A 17,742-nucleotide genomic window follows, 5' to 3' on the forward strand; every position below is an offset into this window, starting at 1 on the left:
GTTGTTGATAGAGACATGGGAGTGTGTGGGGTAGTGTTCAGAATGGAGAAGGTATGTGATTGGTTGCGACATAAGGGAGCAAAGGGGAAGTGAGACAGGATGGTAGATAGATAAGGGATGGATGGGGAAGAATTGAGACTGAAGATATTAGATGGTAGTTGGAGAAAGACAAGGATGGAAGAGGGAAGGAGTTGGGAAGTGTGACTGAGGATGAAGTCAGATAAGGGAGGGATGGTGAAGTGTTGAGGCTGAGAATGGTAGATGAAGACATAAAGAATAGATGGGGAATTGTTGGCACAGGCTGGTAGGTAGAGAAAAGGGAGGGATGGGGATGTGTTGAGGACAGTACTGATTGAAAGAAACAGATAAGAGCAGGATATGAAAGCGATGAGATTAGTTGGTAGCGGGTAGGTGGGGACAAAATAATGGAAGGATGGGAACTGTTGAGTCTGATGGTGATAGGTGGAGAGGGATAAGTGAGGAATTGGGAAGTATTGAGACTGAGGATGGTAGATGGAGACAGATCTGAGAAGGATGGGAAAATGTTAAGGCTTCGTGGTAGGTGACAGGTGGAAACAGATACGAGGAAGTTTTGATACTGTGAGGATGGTAGATTGAGACAGATAACGTTAGGATGGGGAAGTGTTGAGATTGATTGTAGATGGAGACAGATGAATGAGTGATTGGGAAGTATTAAGACTAGGATGTATGTGGAAAGAGAAACAGCTGACGGAGGGATGGGGAAGTGTTGAAACTGAGGATGGTAGATAGAGGTAAATGGGGGAGAGATGTGAAAGTGTTGAGATTGGGGATGGTAGGTAATTGAGGGATGGGAAATATTTGAGCCTGAGGATGGTAGATGGAGACTGATAAGAGAGGGACATGGAAGTGTTAAGTCTGGGGATGGTAGATGGAGAAGGATAAGTGAGGGATGTTGAAGTGTAGAGACTAGGTGTGCAGGTAAGATGGAGATTAAGTGAGGGATGGTAAGTGTTGAGACAGGATGGTATATGGTAAATTGATTTTCGGTTTATTCTCATTTAGAAACCACAACTGCAATGTAGTTTTTAAAAAATGAAACAACATTCCTCCAGAATGATACCACAAAAGCACACGACAAAACAGGCTACACTAGAAAATCCACATAACGTTTGGCAATCCCCAAATCCAGAGTCCGGAGAGGCTGCTGCATATTAATATCGCACTACCATCTTAGCGCATTCCCCGGAAAGGAGACAGACAAGGGAGAGATGGGGAAGTTTTGAGACTGGATGGCAGGTGGTAGATAAAGATGGATAAGGGAGGGATGGAGATGCGTGAGACTTGAGCTGGATGATAGCTGAAATCTGGAGATGGATAAGGAAGGGATGAGGATGTGTTGAGACTGGGGTGGTAGGAGATAGACGTAAGGGATGGAAGAGGGCACGTCGAGACTGAGGATGGTAGATGGAGACAAAAAGAAGTGATGAACTAGAGAGACTGAGGATGGTAGGCAATATGTGAAAATGTATAAGGGAGGGAAGGGGAATTGCCGAGGATGGTAGGGTTTGGATGGAGACAAGGGAGGGATAGGGAAGTATTGGAACTGAGGACTGTAGGTAGAGACAGATAAGGGAGGGATGGGGAAGTGTAGAGACAGGATCGTAGAATGGTGAACTGTTGAGACTGGGTGTTGTAGGTGACAGAGAAAGATAAGGGAGGGCTGGGGAAGTTTTGGTAGATTTGGAAGATGCTAGAGTCCATTATTAAAGATGAAATAGTGGCATATCTAGATAGCAGTGATAGGATTGGGCTGAGCCAGCATGAATTTACCAAGGGCAAATCATGCTCGACTAATGGAGTTTTTCCGAGGATGTAACCAGGAAGTTAGACAAGGGAGATCCAGTGGATGTAGTGTACCTTGATTTTCAGAAGGCATTTGATAAGGTCCCACATAGGAGATTGGTGGGTAAAATCAGAGCTCATGGCATTGGGGGGGAAGATATTGACATGGATAGAAAACTGGTTGGCAGATGGAAAGCAAAGGGTAACGGTGAATGGGTGTTTCTCGGAATGGCAGTGGTGACTAGTGGGGTGCCACAGGGCTCGGTATTGGGACCACAGCTGTTTACGATTTAGATGAAGGCATTGAGAATAACATCAGCAAGTTTGCTGATGATAAGCTGGGTGGCAGTGTGACATGTGATGAGGATGTTAGGAGAATTCAGGGTGACTTAGATAGGGTGAGTGAGTGGGCAGATACTTGGCAGATGATTTTTAATGTGAGTAAGTGTGGGGTTATCTACTTTGGGAGTAAGAACAGGAAGGCAGATTATTATCTGAACGGTGTAGAGTTAGGTAAGGGAGAAATACAAAGAGATCTAGGAGTCCTTGTTCATCAGTCACTGAAGGTGAATGAGCAAGTGCAGCAGGCAGTGAAGAAGGCTAATGGAATGTTGGCCTTTATTACAAAGGGAATTGAGTACAAGAGCAAGGAAATCCTCTTGCATTTGTACAGGGCCCTGGTGAGACCACACCTGGAGTATTGTGTACAGTTTTGGTCTCCAGGGTTAAGGAAGGACATCCTGTCTGTAGAAGAAGTGCAGCGTAGATTCACAAGGTTAATTCCTGGGATGTCTGGACTGTCTTACGTAGAGAGGTTAGACAGACTGGGCTTGTACACGCTGGAATTAAGGAGATTGAGAGGGGATCTGATTGCAACATATAAGATTATTAAGGGATTGGACAAGATAGAGGCAGGAAATATGTTCCAGATGCTGGGAGAGTCCAGTACCAGAGGGCATGGTTTGAGAATAAGGGGTAGGTCATTTAGGACAGAGTTAAGGAGAAACTTCTTCTCCCAGAGAGTTGTGGGGGTCTGGAATGCACTGCCTTGGAAGGCAGTGGAGGCTAGTTCTCTGGATGCTTTCAAGAAGGAGCTAGATAGGTATCTTGTGGATAGGGGAATCAAGGGATATGGGGACAAGGCAGGAGCCGGGTATTGATAGTAGATGACAGCCATGATCTCAGAATGGTGGTGCAGGGTCGAAGGGCTGAATGGTCTACTTCTGCACCTATTGTCTATTGAAATGTAACGGAGGGATGTGGAAGTGTCGACTGAGGATTGTACATGCAGACAGATAAGGGATGGATGGGGAAGACGAGGCAGTGGTAGGTGGAGACTGGTGAGGGATGGGAATGCGTTGAGACAAGGGGTGACAGGTAGTGATGAGGGAGGGATGGGGTAATTTTGAGACTAGGGGTAGTAGATGACAAATTGGGACAGATGTGGAAGAGTTGAGACTGAGGATGGTTGATGGAGACAGATCATGGAGGGACAGGATGTTGAGACAGAATAGTAAGTGACAGGTCAAGACAAAAGGAAAGGATGGGGAAGTGTTGAGGCGGAGTGTGGTAGATGGTTGGTGGAGGCAGAATATGGAGTGATTAGAAAGTGTTGCCACTGGTGATGGTATATTGAATGTGGAGGCAGCTGAGGGAGGAGTCAGGAAATGTTGAGACTCAGGATTGTAGATGGAGACATAAGGAAGGTGAGGAACAGGGAGGTGTTGAGACTGAGAATAGGTGGAATGAGAGAAGGGAGGGATGGAGAAATACTGGCACTGAGGATGGTATGTGGAGACAGCTAAGGAAGTAGTGGGAAGTGTTTAGACTGAAGAATGTAGGTGGGGACACAAGGGAGGGGTGGGGAAGTATTGACACTGAAAATGGCGGAGGGATATGGAGGTGTTGAGACTGGTTACTGGGTGATAGGTGGAGACATAAGGGAAGGATGTCAAAGTGAGACTGGTAAATGGAGATAGAGAAGGGAAGGATAGGAATTGTTGACATTGGATGGTATTTAGTAGGAGGATTGGGCAATTGTTGAGACAGGGTGGTTCGTGATAGGTGGAGACAGCTAAGGGAGGGGTAGGGAATTGTTAACACTGATAGATGGAGAAAGATCATGGAGGGATAGAGAGGTGTTGAGACTGGGAATGGTAGGTGGTAGGTTGACAGAGTTAACAAAGGTGTGGGAAGTGTGACAGGATGGTAGGTGGGTTCAGATAAAAGAGGGATGGAGAAGTTTTGAGACTTGGGGTTGAAGGTGGTAGATGGAGACAGAAAAGTGAGAGGTGGGTAAGTGTTGCATCTGATGGTCATAGATGGTGACAGATGAGGGAGTAATGGGGTAGTGCAGAGACTGAGGATAGACATGACAACACAGGAAGGGATGGGCAAGTGTTGAGACTGGGAGAGCGGAGACAGATAAGTGAGAGAACAGGACATTTTGGGACTGAGGATGGTAGATGTAGACAGATCTGAGGATGGGAAATTTTGAGATTGTAGATGGTAATGATGGATGGTTACTGATGAGGGGAGAGATGAGAAAGTGTTGAGACTGGGGATTGTAGGCTGTAGAAGGATACAGATAAGGGTGGGGCGGAGAAGTGAGATTAGGGATGGTAGGTTGGGGGACAGGTAAGAGAGGAATGGGGATGTGTTGACTATGAGGGTGATAGGTGGAGAGAAACGAGGAAGGAATTGGGAAGTTTGAAGATGGACGATGACAGGAGTGGGGAGGTGTTGAGTCTGAGGATGACAGATGGAGAGAAACGAGGAAGGAATTGGGAAGTTTGAAGATGGATGATGACAGAGGGGTGGGGAGGTGTTGAGTCTGAGGATGACAGGTGGAGAGAAATGAGGAAGGAATTGGGAAGTTTGAAGATGGACGATGACAGATGACAGAGGGATGGGGAGGTGTTGAGTCTGAGGATGACAGGTGGAGACCGATCAGGGAGAGATAGGAAAGTGTAGAGTCTGAGGATGGAAGATAGAGACAACCAAGGGAAGGATTGGGAGTGTTGAGGATGTTAAATGGGGATGCATTAGGGACAGATGGGGAAGTGCTGACTTGGGTGGTAGGTGGAGACAGGAAAGGGATGGGTGGGGAGGAGTTGACACAGGATGGTAGATGAAGACAGATCATGGAGGGTAAGTGGAAATGGTAAGTGATAGGTGGAGAAAGATAAAGGAGGGATGGGGAAGTGTTGAGATTTGTGGAGGTAAATGGTTGGTGGAAGTGATAGGGAAGTGTTGCAACTGGGGATGGTGTGTAGATGTGGAGACAGCTAAGGGAGGGGTGGGGAAGTGTTGAGACTGAGGATGCTAGATAATGGATGGGAGACAGACAAAGGAGGGATGGGGAAGTTTTGAAACTGGATGGCAGGTGGTAGATAGAAATGGATAAGGGAAGGATGGGGATGTCTTAGACTGGGGGTGGTAGGTGAGGACAGATAAGAGGGATGGGGGAGTGTTGAGACTTGGAATGATAGGTGGAGACAGATAAGGGAAGATTGGGAGGCTGAGAGTAATTGGTGGAGAACAGGAAGGATGAGGAAGTGTTGAGACTGAGGATCGTAGATTGAGCCAGATAAGGGAGGGTTGGGGATGTGTTGAGTCGGGGATTCCCTCGTGTAGGGGAGGCCCCATTATAGGCAACAGTTGCAATAGATGAGCAAGAGGAGCTGCATGTTAATCTTTGCCTCAACTGGTAGGGATGCTGTTTTAGCTCACTAGATGGTGGTGAAGGAGGTGTAGGGACAGGTGTTACATCTCATAATTCTAGTCCCTGCAGAAAGGTGGGGTAGGGTCGGGTGGTGGGGTAAGAGGTGAAGATGTGACTGGTAGTGAAATCACATTGGAGTTGATGGAAATGGTAAAGGATTCATTGGCTGGTAGGGTGAAAGGTGAAGACCAGCTGAATTCTTATCTGTATTTTCTTTGGGGAGGGGGTGATGAAAGCAGTTGTGTGGGAAGTAGCAAAGATGTAAGTGTGGTTCTATCAGCCAAAGTTAACAGAAGTCATGTTTGCTAATTGAGATGAATATTTCTCATGTCCTAAAGAAGAAAGCCTTTTTTTGGCAGCATATATATTGGATCAAAAACAGGGAGAAAAGGATGGAGTCCTTCAAGAAAAGGGCTGGAAGGAGATACAGTCTAGGTACCTGTGGGAGTTGATGAATTTAGTGGTAAATATCAATGGATAATTTGCCTTCTAAGATGGAGTCAGATCCAGAAAATGGAGATCTATGTAAGAGATGGTGGGAATTGATTGCAAAGGAAGTTCTGCATGAGTGCAGAAAGCAGCATCATTGCATTCATTGACATGATGGAGTGGTGCCACAGTAGGTTTGGAACCAGAACTGTCCCATGTTGCCAACTGTAAGGCAAGTGTAGCTGGGGCCCATAAGAGTGCCACTAGCTATACCTTTGATTTGTAGAAAGTGAGAGGAGTCTAAAGAGAAGTTTTTCAGGCTAAAAACCAATTCTGCCAGCTGGAAGAGTGCATTGATGGAGGGGAGCTGGTTGGGTCCTTCAGAGGAAAAAAGAACAAAGACATTTCTGATGAGTTATAGAGTCAGGATGTCGATGATAAAAGGGTCAGGCATAGTGGAGGTGGGAAAGGGACTAGTGGGTGGCACAGAGAGGGGGGCAGTGGGGCAACATCAGGGTCTACCAGGTGTGATGTGAGCAACTGCTGCATGTTCAGAGCACTGAGGTTGGAGTGGATGAAGAAAGTGGAGAGGTTAAAGTGTTTGATGTGATATCAGCAGCTGGAAATGAAAAGGTCAAGAGAAAGTAAAAGGCTGGAGTGAGGAGTCCATTTAGAAGGGAAGTGATGGAGATGGGTGAAGTGGGAGGTGTGGATTCCTTGCTGAAATTAGCATAGAATTGGGGTAAATAGGTGGTTGAGAGTTACCAAGGACTCAATGGGCCAAATGGCTTCTTGTTATATCTCTCAATTCTATGACATGGGGACTTGGTTGGAATGGCTGCTGAAGCCATGAAATTCTGTATTACTGGTGATCAGAGTGGCTGAGAGGGGGAAAGGCAAAAGGGGGATAGAAAAAATGGGTAAACATAAAATATTGTATATCTAGATTCCTTGCAATCAGTACACAAGTGGTCTTATCCTGATCTGCATCAGTTACTCTTGCGAATTCCTTACCTAAAGTTCCCATCCTTTGAACTGTTCCTGTGATCATGCTGTCCTAGTTTAGTGAAGATTATTGTCAAGTGCCTTGTGCCTATCTGATGCAGCTCTGAATTGCAGGCTGTTGATGTTTTGGGAGTCTTACAAGACTCACAAATTGCAATCTTCTGTGTTACATAACAAAGATAACCTACAGCATCAAGACACTGTTCCAACATTGATATGTTTACTCACTGGTGAGAAAGTTGGTGTGATTTTAACCTGCACTTTGTGTCTTGTGCAAATGATATAATGTGATGAAAGGTTTAATTCTGAAGAAATGTGTAGTGTTATCTTGATGTCCTCGCCATTACTTTCCCATAATATTTAACAGGAGATTTACTGTATAAATTGACAGCTGTTTCCTGCATTCACTGCAACTACAAGAATTTCATTGTTGAAGGGTACAGTATAATTACAAATATCTTTGGTTGATTAACAAGATGAAATTGTTAATAAACTGCTAGTATCCAGTGGGGAATTAGGACCCAACCAACACCAATGCAAATGTGATCAATAATTCTACCAGAAAAGCAGGCACTCAGTGTTAATCCAAAGTGACCTTGCTGAATGAATTTCTGAAATAAACATAATCTATTGAACCTGCCACATCTACTGATGCATTGAATGTGAACTGCTGACAGTGCATGAGATTCTTTAAAAATTGTATCTCATCTGTAAATGTTAGGACCTAACTGGCAACTGCCTTGTCATCAGCCCTGAACTGCTGAAACGTTGGGGGAGGGGGGGGGGGAGGTTACTGGTAATTAGTAGCAACCATACTAGTAAGTAGGGTTGCTACTAATTACCAAGATTAGAAATTGATACCTCTAGATGATGATTAGAAATTGAATCTTGAGCTTACAGAAAATAAATCTTTGAAAAGTGCATCGCGTTTAACATATCTCCATTTCAGTGAGAAGTGTACAAAATTGTGTTACACACAATTCATACTGAGCTTACAGGGTGGGAGGTATAGTGATAGTGTTACAGTCATTCAGCCCACCAGTTCCATCTTGGTCATTGAGATTCTATGTCCCTGCCTTCTGTTTCATGGCATTACAGTTGTACATCAAAATACTTCTTTTCAATGTGGGCATCTACCTCCATTCCCCTCTCAGACAGTGTTTCCAAATTTCAATCATCTTTGGGGTGAAAAGATATTTTCACACCCTCACAGATCTGCCCCTGGCCTTACTGTGGGGGAAGGCTTCTCACTCTCTGTCTACACTCCTGAAAATGTTCAATACCTCAGTGTCCTCAGCATCAAGGGAAAACCTATTGAGTCTCTTCCTCATAACCAAAACATTCCACCTCAGGCAACATCTTGTTGAACCTCCTTTGTACTCCATCCAGTTTGAACACCTGGGAGTTGCGTTACAAACCCCACGACATCCTAACCTAGAAAAATATTGCTGTCCCTTCACCGTCCCTAATTTAACTTCCTGGAGCTCCCTCCCTAACACCCACACCTCCAGGAATGGAGCTCCATCCCCAACACCCACGCCTCCAGGACTGGAGCTCCCTCCCCAACACCCACACCTCCAGGACTGGAGCTCTCTCCCTAACACCCACACCTCCAGGACTGGAGCTCCCTCCCTAACACCCACACCTCCAGGACTGGAGCTCCCTCCCTAACACCCACACCTCCAGGACTGGAGCTCCCTCCCCAACACCCACAACTCCAGGACTGGAGCTCCTTCCCTAACACCCACACCTCCAGGACTGGAGCTCCCTCCCTAACACCCACACCTCCAGGACTGGAGCTCCCTCCCCAACACCCACAACTCCAGGACTGGAGCTCCCTCCCTAACACCCACACCTCCAGGACTGGAGCTCTCTCCCTAACACCCACACCTCCAGGACTGGAGCTCCCTCCTTAACAACCACACCTCCAGGACAGGAGCTCCCTCCCTAACACCCACACCTCCAGGACTGGAGCTCCCTCCCTAACACCCACACCTCCAGGACTGGAGCTCCCTCCCCAACACCCACACCTCCAGGACTGGAGCTCCCTCCCCAACACCCACACCTCCAGGACTGGAGCTCCCTCCCCACCCACACCTCCAGGACTGGAGCTCCCTCCCCACCCACACCTCCAGGACTGGAGCTCCCTCCCCAACACCCACACCTCCAGGACTGGAGCTCCCTCCCCAACACCCACACCTCCAGGACTGGAGCTCCCTCCCTAACACCCACACCTCCAGGACTGGAGCTCCCTCCCTAACACCCACACCACCAGGACTGGAGCTCCCTCCCCAACACCCACACCCCCAGGACTGGAGCTCCCTCCCCATCACCCACACCTCCAGGACTGGAGCTCCCTCCCCAACACCCACACCTCCAGGACTGGAGCTCCCTCCCCAACACCCACACCTCCAGGACTGGAGCTCCCTCCCCAACACCCACACCTCCAGGACTGGATCTCCCTCCCCAACACCCACACCAGGACTGGAGCTCCCTCCCCAACACCCACACCTCCAGGACTGGAGCTCCCTCCATAACACCCACACCTCCAGGACTGGAGCTCCCTCCCCAACACCCACACCTCCAGGACTGGAGCTCCATCCGCAACACCCACACCTCCAGGACTGGAGCTCCCTCCCCAACACCCACACCTCCAGGACTGGAGCTCCCTCCCCAACACCCACACCTCCAGGACTGGAGCTCCCTCCTTAACACCCACACCTCCAGGACTGGAGCTCCCTCCCCAACACCCACACCTCCTGGACTGGAGCTCCCTCCCCAACACCCACACCTCCAGGACTGGAGCTCCCTCCATAACACCCACAACTCCAGGACTGGAGCTCCCTCCCCAACACCCACAACTCCAGGACTGGAGCTCCCTCCCCAACACCCACACCTCCAGGACTGGAGCTCCCTCCCTAACACCCACACCTCCAGGACTGGAGCTCCCTCCCCAACACCCACACCTCCAGGACAGGAGCTCCCTCCCCAACACCCACACCTCCAGGACTGGAGCTCCATCCCCAACACCCACACCTCCAGGACTGGAGCTCCCTCCCCAACACCCACACCTCCAGGACTGGAGCTCCCTCCCCAACACCCACACCTCCAGGACTGGAGCTCCCTCCCCAACACCCACAACTCCAGGACTGGAGCTCCCTCCCCAACACCCACACCTCCAGGACTGGAGCTCCCCAACACCCACACCTCCAGGACTGGAGCTCCCTCCCCAACACCCACACCTCCAGGACTGGAGCTCCCTCCCCAACACCCACACCTCCAGGACTGGAGCTCCCTCCCCAACACCCACACCTCCAGGACTGGAGCTCCCTCCCCAACACCCACACCTCCTGGACTGGAGCTCCATCCCCAACACCCACACCTCCAGGACTGGAGCAGTTCAAGAAGACAGCTCTCGGCCTGAGAATGATGGATGTCGAAATGCGGACTCAGCCAAAAAGCCTACACCCCTTCACTGAATGACCTCTGATAGTGCAGCAACCTGACCTGCCAGGAAATTATATAGTTGTGCCTTTTATATTTCATGTCCTGCTAACGAACGCAACTAACCAGTTATTCATCTTCTCTGCTGGCCTTCAACATGTTGACCAGCCTCAAATGGACAAATGCCTATCCATGTGTCGCATTTGCGCTCTCCATTACCAGCACCAGTACTCGAGTCTCTTGAATAGAAGACCATCAGATACAAACACAATATACCCCAGATGCTGTAAATCTGAAATAAAAGAAGAGAAACTGCTGTAAGTGCTCAGAAGTAGGATAGCATCCATGGAGGAAGATGTTTCAGGTTGCAGACCTCATCAGTCAAACATCACACCTGCCCACAGATGGTACTGAAAATCTCCAACACATTTTATTTGTACTAATTGTGGAGACCATGTAATCTAACCCTAAACCGATTTGACCTGGTGAGCAGTAATTTCCTTAAGACCAGTGATCATGCTGGGGCTAAACTGAATGCTCCCTAGTGACCTCTGGTGGAGAAGGGAAATTGCAACAAAGAGAAAATCTGCAGCTGCTCAAAATCAGAAGAGTGTACATTCTGGGGGTTGGGGGGAGGTGGTCTTGAACTAGAGGGAATAGGTTTAAGATGGAAAGGGAAAGATGTTAATAGACCTGAGGGTTAAGCTGATAAGATAGGATCTAGGAGCAGAACTAGGTCATTTGGCCTACCGAGTCTGGTGCACCAAGTATGTATACACTTGGCATATGCTATACCAAGTGAGAATGTGGAACAAGCTGGCTGAGGAGGTGGTAGATGTGAGTGCAATTACAAGTTCAAATCAGATAGATGAGGTGAAGGTAGTGAATTGCATGCTTGTCTTCATTGGGTGCGACAGGAAAATATTGTATACAGTTCTGGTTGTCATTACTATAAGATGGATATGAGTAAGCTAGGGTAAGTGTAGAAAAGATTCACAAGGGATTTGCCAGGACTGGAATGCACAAGGTACAAGAGACTAGGTAGGCTGGAATTGATTTTTCTGAGGGGTGACCTTATATACTATCAAGGGCATAGATGATATGGATTGTCACAGTCTTGAATAAGAAAGGTTTAGAGAGATATAGGCTGAAAGTAGGCAAATGGGACTAAGTCAGGTAGGCAACTAGGTTTCTGTGTTGTATGATTGTCTTGGATCTGAAACATTGACTCACACTCTCTGTCTCTCTGCTGATGCTGCCTGGCCTGCTGAGTGTATCTGCCATGTCCTATTTGAGGCACCTGTGGTTTTTATATTTCTCCACTGTACTAAGATAGACTGTGACGTGTACACGGAGGGAATTCTGCAGCAGTAGAAGATTGATTCCTCAACTATTTCTAGCACAAACCTCTAGGAAGAAGACAAAGGTCCAAGAGAGAAATGTACAGTTCTGACGAAGGGTCTTGGCCTGAAATGTCAACTGTTCATTCATTTCCATAGATGCCGCCTGAGCTGCTGAACTCCTCCAGCTTTTTGTGTCTCTGAGAAATCTGTTTACTAACCTGAGTACATTGAGGTTGGGCTGGATGCATCAATCCTCTTGGCCTGGAGGAAGTTGGCTGGAGACTTTGACTGGTCTAGTTGTGCTAGATGGACTGAGACTCACCCTAGAAATGAACCAGGCAAATAGGGGTTTTAAAGGTAGAAAGGACTAGCTGAGGGAAAAATGCTTGCTGGGAAGTCATTACGGTTGGGAGCTTGCAGACTGTAGGAGTGATGGAAATTGAATTGTTCACAGTATTTAATAAGAATAGTTTGCAAAGCTGCAGGGAATTAGTGGCAAAATGTGACTGATGGGATCTACCAAGGCACCACAGATGAGAACCAAGAAGATCAGGTGAACTATGAATCCTAAAAACTAAAGGAGAATCCTAAAACTAAACCTTTCCTACAACACTACTGTGACTCCACTCAAAAATAAACTATTTTACTGGTTACATGGTCTTACTGTGCGAGGTACTGTACCTTAATGCACACCAGTGTGAACACGTGGGAGCTACATTGAGCTGAGCTACAAGCTGCTGTTTTTCTGCATCTCCTGCAGAGTCCTAGTTGAGAAATCAGAGCAAAGAGCAAAGTTTCAAAACCCAAACACCTCCCCACACCCACTGTACGTTAGATGATGAGCAGCATCGGTTGAGATGGATTTGCCAGCTGCAGAGATCTTTTGTTGGGTGGAAACGGGGAACTCCTGCATATCTTCTTTCCATGAGCCACAACAGTTGGGGGAATCGAGCCGAGCTGGGAACACTGAACAGACATAGATGAATGTATATATGCATGTATGTACAGTGTATGTATGTGTATATATGTGTATATATATAACCATATACAAACTTGAGATTCATTTTCTTGCGGGCATACTCAATAAATCCAATACCCATAATAAAGTAAATGAAAGACCACACCCACCAGGACAGATGGCCAGTGTGCAAAGAGCAGTAAACTGCAAATACAAAGGAAAATAAAAGAAATAATAATAAATATCAAAACATGAAAGTGAGCCTATAGGTTATAGGAACAGTTCAGTTATCTCCTCTGGTTCAGGAGCCTGATGGTTGAGACATCATAACCATTCCTGAACCTGGTGGTGTAAGTCCTGAGGATCCTGTATCTTCTTTCTGATGACAGCAACGAGAAGAGAGCATGATCTGGGTGGTAGGGGACCCTGATGATAGATGCTGCTTTCCTGTGACAATGTAGATGTGCTCAGTGGTGGGGAGGGCTTTACCCGTGATGGACTGGGCCATATCTACTGTTATACCTGTGGCCCCCCCCCTCCTTTTTGAGAATCGCAAGATCGATATTAAGTCAGGTCAGGAGACCCAGGAAATGAGAGAGAGACGTTTGGAATGTCCTGGCCCCTCAGCGATACAAAGCCACGGGACAGGTCACTGTCTCTTGGAGATGGAATTGTGTATTGAATACTGTACTTCATGGAAGCCCTCAGGCAACGTGGGCTGGTTGAGGGATGACATCATTCCACCCTGAGTGACATCTGAGACCCTGTGAGTCAGGATAAAAGAGGGTCTGGGGAACAGCCCTTGACACGCACCAGGAGAAACGCGAGAAGTTCTGTGACAGCGTTTAATAGCGACAGCCGGTGGAGGGGCCACGTGTGTCCTTTCCCGTTGCCCCGGGATTGAGGCCCTACCACGGAAGGCAGCTTAGCTAAGGAAGAGATCACCACCGACGACATTTCGAAGGATCGACATCATAAAACAGAAAACCGGGCAAGTTTAAACATCTGTCTCTCTCCAACCAAAAGCTGCAGCTTGAATGAACTTGAGTGCCTTTTATATTTCCATTGGACAATACATTATCTCCCCTAGACAACGATAGAGCTATTTCTTATTGATTATTATTATACCCGCGCTTTTAGATTTAGTATTGATGACGTATATTATCTGTATGTTTGCATTGATATTATTTTTGTGTATTTTATCAATAAATACTGTTAAAATAGTACCATCAGACTTCAACGGACCTCTCTATCTTTGCTGGTAAGTGACCCAGTTATGGGGTACGTAACAATTGGGGTTCTCATCTCGAGATTTGACACCAAATTGGGAGGCCAGTGAATCGGGCTTGTAAGTCCAAACTTGGATCTGGTTACGCGGGTAGCCAGATGGGAAACCAGCAAAGATGGACGTGGGTGAATTTATAGAAAACCCGACTCTAGAGGCGCTAGAGGCGGCCACCAAATCTGGCAAAAGGGCTAAACCTCGCAGAGGTGAGGTTGTCCATGAAAAAGCGGGAGGTGCGAAGGGCCATAACTCAGTATTATATTGGGAAGAATGTGTTTGCAGCTGAGGTATTGGAAAATATCCCTGAAAAGGTACCAGCTAGTGGGACGGCTCAGTTAGAGTTGGCGAAATTAAGGTTGGAACATGCAATTAAGTTGGAAGCAGCCGAGAAGGAGAAAGTAAGAGCCGAGAAAGAGAAAGTAAGAGCTGAGAAACAAAGGGAGCAGGCGCTCCAGCTAAAGGCATTAGAGGTGAAAAGGGAGCAGGACAGGACTGAGACACAAAGGGAGCATGAAATTCAGTTAAAACAGCTGGAAGCAGCTGAAAAAGAGAAGGAAAGAGCTGAGAAAGAAAAGGAAAGCCGAGAAGGAGAGGGAGGCAGAGAAACAGAGGAAACATGACTTGGAGATGGAGAAGTTAAGGCAAGAGTGAAGAGATCAAGGGTCAGACCAAGAGGAGTGGTTTAATGTTAGTCGGGAGTTGAGGTTAGTACCTCCGTTCGAGGAGACAGATGTTGATAGTTATTTCTTGCTTTTTGAGAAGGTGGCAGGGAATCAGAAGTGGCCCAGAGATCAGTGGGTGGCACTGTTACAAAGTGTGTTAAAAGGGAAGGCACAACGAGCATATACGGCGTTGTCCATGGAGGAGGAAGAGGCGGAGAGTTATGACAAAGTAAAGGCGGCCATTCTCCAGAGTTATGAGTTAGTACCTGAAGCCTATAGACAAAAGTTCAGAAATTTGAAGAAAGGGTGGAATCAGACGTATACTGAGTTTGCCTATGAGAAGGGTGTGTTCTTGGACCGTTGGTGTACAGCAGAAATAGTGGCAGAGGATTTTTGGCGTCTCAGGGAGTTAATTCTGATTGAGGAATTTAAAGGTTGTGTTTCGGAGGATATACGGATGTATTTGAATGAGAAGCCGAATAAGTCCATCTCAGAATTTGCTAGGTTCGCAGATGAATATGCCCTAACCCACAAGACAAAGTTTTCCTTGAATAAAAGTTCCCAGAGAGACCGTGGGAACGATCGAGAAAGTCCGCCGGCTGAGGCAGAGGTCCCGCCGGGAGCTAGTGGTAAGATTGAGGAGGAAAGGCCAGACGGCCAGAGATTTCCGGGCTTGACCTGTTTTAATTGTGGAAAGGGGGGGCATATTGCATCTCGGTGCTTTGCTCCGAGGAAAGAGACAGGAAAAGGGAAAGCAGCAGTCCCTATCGGATGTGCCGTGGTAATCAGTAAATCAACAAGAGAGCCCTGGGTAGACAGAGTACGAGAAGGATCTGAGACTTGTATGTCAAACGGAACCGTGTCTGTGAGGGAGGGAGACACACCAGTTCCAGTACAGATCTGGAGAGACACGGGGTCTGAGCTGTCGTTGATCAGCAGTAAGGTACTAGAGTTTGGTCGCAAGACGAGAATGGTAGCTGTGAAAGGAATAAGTAAAGGGATGGAAATGGTGCCCTTACATGAGGTCATTATGGATTGTGAGCTGGTGTCTGGATCAGTTGAAATAGGGGTGCGATCAGAATTCCCGGGAACTGACGCGGACGTCCTTCTCGGTAACGATTTAGCCGGTGGTAAGGTTTGGGCAGCAATGACGATGACCAGCCGACCGGCGAGTGTTGTGGCCCCGCCCCTGGATTCCCAGATCTATCCCGCATGCACAGTCACTCGCAGCATGTCGAGAGAGGCAGCCGAGACAGAGAGCAGTTTAAATCCGGCCAGTTTCGATTTGGCCGAGACGTTTTTACCGGCCCTGTACCAAGGGGGGGGGGGGGGCAACGGAGAATAGGGAAGTGAAAGAGAGTAAGGGAGAGGAGGTAGTCCTGCCCTTAACGAGGAGAAAAGTTCTAGAGGCACGAAATAAAGATGAGAAACAGAAAAAGCTGTTAAAAGGTACAGAGTTGGACATGGATGATCTGTCTGGTTTTGCAGATCTGTTTGAAGAAGTTGAAAATTCTAAAGGTGTTCCCGATAATGAAATGAGGGCAGTCCTAGATGAAAAGGGTGCCATTACCTTGAAGAAGGCTGCTGGGTTGGCAGATGAGGTTGTTTCAGCCTGCGGGGTTGAGTTTACTCCGGAAGGGAGTTGCCCAGAGAGTAGCTAGGAGGATCAGGGGAATTTAGAATTTGGACCGGGTACAGGTATTGAAAGCCTGGAAGAGGCAAATGTCCCGTTTGAGTGTGTCCAAGATGGGGATGCACGTGGTACTGAACCTAGTAATGGAGCTCAGGAAAAGTCTGAGGTATTTGATTCAGTTGAAAAGGAATGCAGTCCTTGTGGGTCAGGTAGACTTGGTTCAGTGAAGAAAGGGTTAACCTTGGTAATAGTGGGAAGTGAGAGTTCCCAGGTGTTTGTGCTTGAAGGTGTGTTAAAAGTTAGTGAGGAGATCAAAAGTGGGGAGATGAATATTATTATTGAAGGAAAAGGGAAATGTGTAGTTCCCAAATTGAATGAAGAAAATTTAAAGGCTGGACTGATATCAGAAGCAGCAACCAGGCTACAGAGACAATGGCTTGGTACCACAAAGCCTGCGGATCACTTACAGGTTGAGTTGGAAGGTGACGGGGCCCCACACGCTATTGTTATTCCAGAGTGTGGTGTGAAAAGGCAGAATTTGAAATGCTGTTTGAACAAAGAGTTTGAACTGAAAACACATAGCCTGAAGAGTCCTGAAAAGACAACTAGCAACTTGCATAAAATTAAAGAATTGGGTGGAAATTCGGGAAATGGTCTAAGTTTGGAACACATTGTTGATAAAATAACTCCTATGGAAGGAACGGGCGAAAGCCTATTTCGCCAGGGTGCACAAGCTCCCCATGTGGGAATTAACCGGAAAAGAGGCGAGGGTTAATGGGGACGCCATTTTTAAATGGCAGAAGCCGGTTTTAAGGGATTTCGACAAAGCATGTGAATAATAAAAGACAACCCACATGGAAGCCTGCCTGTTAAGTTTGAAAGTAACAAAGATTAGTATTTGCATGAACTTTTGTAGTATACCCGTAAGCTGAGATCACAACTCTTTAGTTTTTGTTTGCTAAAAAAAATAAGACCTACAAATAGGTGGTTATTAAATTGGAGTCTGATGCTACAAGACTTTAGTAAGGTACAAGATGTTAAGATATTAAAGGAAGTGCCAATGTAATCAGTAACCATCTAGATACTGAATTGAATGTATAACTGTATTACCCTGTAGAAAAAAAACTTTTGTATTGTGTTAGATTCTAAAATCCTGTAAGACTCTGTATTACTTCGTTTTTTTCTGATGGTAAAAAACGCGTTGAAGAAAGGGGGTGTTACACCTGTGCCCCCCCCCTCCTTTTTGAGAATCGCAAGATCGCTATTAAGTCAGGTCAGGAGACCCAGGAAATGAGAGAGAGACGTTTGGAATGTCCTGGCCCCTCAGCGATACAAAGCCACGGAACAGGTCACTGTCTCTTGGAGATGGAATTGTGTATTGAATACTGTACTTCATGGAAGCCCTCAGGCAACGTGGGCTGGTTGGGGGATGACA

Source organism: Hypanus sabinus, chromosome 2, assembly GCF_030144855.1.
Source record: "Hypanus sabinus isolate sHypSab1 chromosome 2, sHypSab1.hap1, whole genome shotgun sequence".
NCBI classification, from domain to species: Eukaryota; Metazoa; Chordata; class Chondrichthyes; order Myliobatiformes; family Dasyatidae; genus Hypanus; species Hypanus sabinus.